Raw genomic sequence first — 6010 nt, 5'->3', positions numbered from 1 at the left:
TCAGCAAATGTGAGTGGTACATTTGGTCTCATTAATTACCTGATTTTTAATTACCATTCCAATAGTACTCCTATAGTGGGTCAATGAAGGACAAAGGAAGATCTTATAAGCTCTTATCCTGTTTCTAGAAATATTTCAATAAATGGCATTCTAACAAATCAACCAGTGCTGGGTTAAATCAACATTTCATGAAGAGTGTCAGCTAAATTTTGGTCTAACCAAACATAGAGATTCAATTGAATTGATGTCCAAAAACATTGTTGTGAGTAAAATGGACAATATACAAATAAGCAGAAATCAAAATAAGTTTCAGAAATTAAAATCAAAAGATTCAGAAATGTTTTCTGAATTACTCAAAGAAATAAGCAGAAATCAAAATTAAAATCAAAATAAGTTTCAGAAATGTAGCAAGTGGTCGGTGTAAACCAATCAATGGTTTTGTGTGAGAGTGTTTTTTAGAATGTCAGAGTGTGTGTGTGTGTGTGTGTGTGTGTGTGTGTGTGGACTGGTAATCATCACGTTATGGGGACAAAATGTCCCCACAAAGATAGCAATATCCGAAATCCTCATCCTTGTGGGGACATTTTTAGGTCCCCATGAGGAAAACATCTTATAAATCAGACTAAGTGATGTTTTTTGAAAATGTAAAATTGCAGAATGTCTCCTGTGAGGGTTAGGTTTAGGGGCAGGGGCAGTGTAGGGGGATAGAATATACGGTATGTACGGTATAAAAACCATTACGCCTATGGAAAGTCCCCATAAAAGATGAAAACCCAACATGTGTGTGTGTGTGTGTGTGTGTGTGTGTGTGTGTGTGTGTGTGTGTGTGTGTTACATTAGTTGGCAGTTTGTTGTGAATAGCGTATGCTGTTCTTTGTGTCTCTGTTAGACAATGATCATGAGATCAACTCCACCCTGTGTGTGTGAAGCTATCTGGTCTACCCCAGGAAATGATGCTGTGAGGGTATAGTGATGGAGGGGTGTGTTCAGTGTTCATGTCTAGGAGATGGGTGGAATCTAATCTATAACAATTGTGTTGCAAATTTCGATCCAGTTCTAAACTGGGAGGCCATATTTATGCAGTGATGTGACAGTGTGACGTGTGAAAAGGCCTTTTATAATGTCTTTTCACCCATCTCCCGAGTCTCAATTCCGCTGTCATGGATTTGCTCCAGGTGGACTCCACCATTTTGCAGAAGTAAGCCTGAGACAGAAAACAGAGGAGAGCGAACCACAGATAATTCCAATATTTTAAAGCATTAAATTCAGACGTGTGGAATTCTTTTACTTGTTCCATTATCATGTAAGTTGCCATTTTAATTCCAGATGTCACATGAAACCGAGTTTCATTGACCAAGTCTGAATTGTTTATTATATTACATTTAGTTGTTGCACAATTGTTTGCTATTACCTGTGCCACAATTCTAGCCGTGTTTTTTAACGGTGAAAAATAAATGCAGACCTCTACCCTTTTTTGGCACTGGGTAGCACACAAACGAAATTCTGTTTCAGAAATTGACGATTTCGAATTGACGAAAGTCACACTTCTACAATTATTGTCCTGCTCGGCGAATGTAATATAATGTTTATTATAATTCAAGTTATAATATAATTATAAGATCTACATTCGCTGTTTCTCTTTTTTCTTTTCTATGTTTCAAATACCTTTTCTTCTCATTTAGTCTTTTTAAATGGCTATTTTAACGTTTGATTCTTCTATTTACTCTTTTTAATTTGTATTTTACCCGCTCAATTTAGGAAACTATATCGCTCCGAGTTCCTCACCAAGGTCTCCTTAACAAGTGGTCAGTTCCGAAGATCAGGAGCTGAGGCAGTTGGCTAAATATCTAGGACTTTGCCGTACACGCGCAACAATCAAAGATATATTATATAGCCCCCTTGGATGCCCTTCAAGAACTCAATTCAATCTTATCATTAAATTAGAACCGAAGTCATCGGAAGCGTCCAAGCTAGGTTAACCTAGTCAGACTAACCCTTCCCCTCATCCGAGTCGCCCGCACACTCCCTGATATCAGTTATTAGCCGTCGCTAACCTCTGACGCAACCTTGTAGCAATATACGAATCCATTCATCTTATTTGGGAAAAACAAATCTCAGAGTAATTCAGAATAAATTCAAACGTGAGAATTTATGATTTTTGTTCAAAATTCAGAGTTGTTACGTTCTCTGACGCGTCTCTGGAACGTTGAATATGACAAGGTTTTGTTTTCAGATAGACACACGTGTTTAATTCAGTTTACACAGGACACATGGCCTAGAATACAACATCTACAACCTTTTTACCTAAGTGTTCCAAACACCCACAGCAAACCAATAGAATACAACATCTATATCACCTTTGCCTAAGTGTTTCAACCACACTTACAGTAAAGTAATCCTGTGTTTAAAGAATAAACTTTAACTTAGCCTATGTGCATGTTGTAGCACAAACAACCAAATTGTGTTCTATGTGCTTTTCTGATACTTCTAATATCTGTTTCATACAATTCATGCAAATGGAGACTTTCCCTCCCAGTCAGCCAGTGACACAAAACAGGGGTTAAGCGTTTTGGGCGCAGCATGGTTTTAGCATTTAGCATTAGCCTTGAGCGTTTTGAAAACAACATGGACATTAGCATTTAGCATTAGCCTTGGGCGCAGCATAGCTTAGCATTTAGCATTAGCCTTGGCCGCAGCATGGCTTAGCATTGACACTAGAATTTAGCATTAGCCTTGAGCGTTTTTAGCCTGTAAATCATATCATCCTGTTTTCCCAAAATGTTATTTTTATAAACAATGCATCGATCTGCCTTTTATTTATAAAATCACGTGTTTTCCGATCGTTTACAAACTTAGATTTTTCTTTCTCTGTTTTCTGTTAGTTTGCTCTTCACGTATTGCTGGTTTGTCTTTAACAAGCCCAGATACAACAATGGCCGGAAAACATGCGGTTGATTTTAAAACTTTTAGGCTTTACTTTTTCGGCTCTTCATCGAGTTATTAATTATTTGGAAGATGTTATTCTCACTTTAGGTTTCGCTTCCTGTTGCTTCGGCAAAACAAGGAGATCTTTACAATCTAATCTTTCTTCATCTGGCTGCGGCCTCACGCTTCTAAACAAAGGGTTTTAATTCCAAACCCGTAAACAATGCAAACATTTCTTCAACACTTCTAAAAATGCAAAGAAAATTGACTTACCACAGCCACGGAAGAAAGAGAAGATGTTCAAAACCTCTTGTTGATTTTAAAATCACAATACTTGCTGAAAAGGACGTTTCTCGTGAAACTGCTTTGTTTTGAGATCACGTCGAGGTCACCATTTTGTAGGGCCCGTGAAATTGGTCCAATCTGCCGGTTCGCCAATACACAGGGAAGGTCACACGTGTTCTGTCCTTATTCATGCAAAGTATTGGTTGGTTAAATTTGTCATATATTAATCATATATTTACTCGTTTATTTCATCTGACTCCATAAATGAAAGGTTTTAATAATATCTGTGCCTCACTAAAAGTGAGCGAACGTTTGACTATTCCTTTTAACCATCAAGTGAACAAAGTCAAAATCAGTTTGAATAATCAAATGTAACAATTTATTATGTCAGGTAAATGTATCATGCCAATTCCATTATCAATTCAAAGATAATCGATACAAAACATCAAATGCTCAGGATTAAGTAAAGAGAAGATGTTCACCCAACTTTAAGAAGTACATGAGGCTGAGAGATTTCTCCCTCAGCCTCGCGGGCCGACCTCAAGTACAGGAAAGGCCTCGAACTCTCTGCTGCATCTCCTTAAATAGCCAGACCTCTTTTACATGGAAACATGTGCTAACAAAAGAAATTTACATGCAGTGGTCGCACCTTAATGGGGGTTGGTGAACATTTGCTTGAGATAACCACCTTCTTTTCTAAGTCAGTTGTCCATAAATTCTTAAAACCTTATTACCTTTTATTTTATCTATCTGGATATGAGATATCTGTACCACTCACTTTGAGACATTTCAAATGACACCAAAAACATAACAGTCAATGATAAAACATTCACATTAAACCATATTCCTGTGTGAGTTATTAGTAGTTTGTGGAAGTGAGGTTGTGTGGGGACCCTTTGTCTCAGAATAGGGCCTCAACCAGTATTTTCAGTCTTACACCATCAAGGCCTTTTAAGATCATGGTCATCATTCGTTGAAAAGCAGATGGTGCTGAACACAGTCCATATGGTACTCTACAGAACTGATATAGACCTTCATGGGTAATGGAAGCAGTAAGTCCTCTGCTCTCCTCATGTAATTGTACTTGGTAGTATGCATTTTTGAGGTCAAGAGAAGAGAACATCACTGATCCATGCAACTCAGACAGTATGTCTTCAATCAGTGGTAAAGGATGACTATATTGTACCACGGCCTTGTTAGGTTCCCGTAAGTCAACGCACATGCGAATTGTGTTGTTCTTTCGTTTTGTGATCACGATAGGAGAAACCCACTCAGATGAATCAATTTTCTCAATTATGCCATTCTCCTCTAGCATCTTGAGTTCATCTGACACTGCCTCTCGTACTGATAGAGGTAAGTGACGGAGTTTTTGTTGTACAGGCTTAATTCCAGGCCGGATCTTCACTTTGTGTGTGAAATTTTTAGCGCATCCAAATCCAGCAACAGTTGGCACGGAAACAGGACTGTTAGCAGAAACAAGTGAGATGCTGGATGGTTGAACCATTGCACAGTGAGTAGCAGGTTCAATCAAGCGACCACCCTTAATCTCAATGTCCAGCGTTTTACATAAGTCACGTCCAATGAGAGGAGTTCCTGATTTGACTATGTTAAACTCACCGGCAACAGTCTTTCCGTAGTATGTCACATTCAGTCTCAGGGAACCACAAATAGGAATGTTTTCCTTTGAATAAGTCAGAAGCTGCACTTTCGGTGGTGACAGGACGCATGAACTGAAGTACTCTTTGAATATGCGTTGTGGTAGGATCGATGCACCAGACCCTGTATCCACCATCATCCTAATTGTACAGATCTGTGTAGGAGATGTAGCAGGGCAGGACTTATCATTTGCAAGGTGGTTAGCAGAACCACAACGGTAACACTGCTGCTGTCCCTTCACACGCTTATCCTCCCTCGACTTAAGTTTTATTTTTGTGCATTCGCGTCTTGTCTTGCTTCTGAATCGCTGCTACTTGTTTTGATTCCCCTTCAGCTATGACTTTGGCATCTGCTACTGCCGCTTCAATTTGTCTTGCAATAGCTATCGTCTTTTCAAGGGTTAAATCTGGCTCCAGTAACAGTCTTTCACGAATTCGGGGCATGCACGTTTTTTCCACAATCTGATCACGGATCATTTCATGCTCAATATTGCCAAGAGCGCATGTTTTCACTAGTTCACGAAGCGCTGCAACGTAATGATCAGTGGACTCACCCACGGCTTGAGCGCATTGTCTGAAGCGATATCTCTCTGAAACCACGTTCAGCTTAGGAGAAAAGAACTGTTTCAGTGCTTGTAAAGATCCGTCGTAAGTATCACCGGTAAGAGGTAATGTATTGTAGATTCGTTGCCCTTCTGATCCTAAACAGTGTATCAGCAGCGCTCTCTTTCTCTCTGCAGAAAACTCTTCTCCACCGATAGCAAGCAAGTAGTTCTGAAATAACTTTTCCCATGCATCAAAGGACAGTTTCGGTTCACCTGGGCATTCCAGGAATGCTACTGGGGGTTGTAAAGAGAGTAGGGCCATCTTAACATCCTCGTCGCCACATTGTCTTAACATCCTCGTCGCCACATGTTATGTTGAAGGAGGAATGAATAAAAAGCAGACAGAACACGAGCAGTAACTTAGCATTTTCTTTACTCAACTTCTTCTAGTTTTTCTTCTATACAGTTCTTACATCAGATGAACACGTAAACACCACATTGCCACCTAGTGGACATGAATGGTATTGCAATGCCATGCAATGGAAAGAACACAACAATGACCTAGTTCAAGTTGAGAAGGAGTACCAGTGTGAGGCTGGA

Source organism: Gobio gobio, assembly GCF_949357685.1.
Source record: "Gobio gobio genome assembly, chromosome: 3".
NCBI lineage: Eukaryota > Metazoa > Chordata > Actinopteri > Cypriniformes > Gobionidae > Gobio > Gobio gobio.
This window is presented reverse-complemented; position numbering follows the sequence as displayed.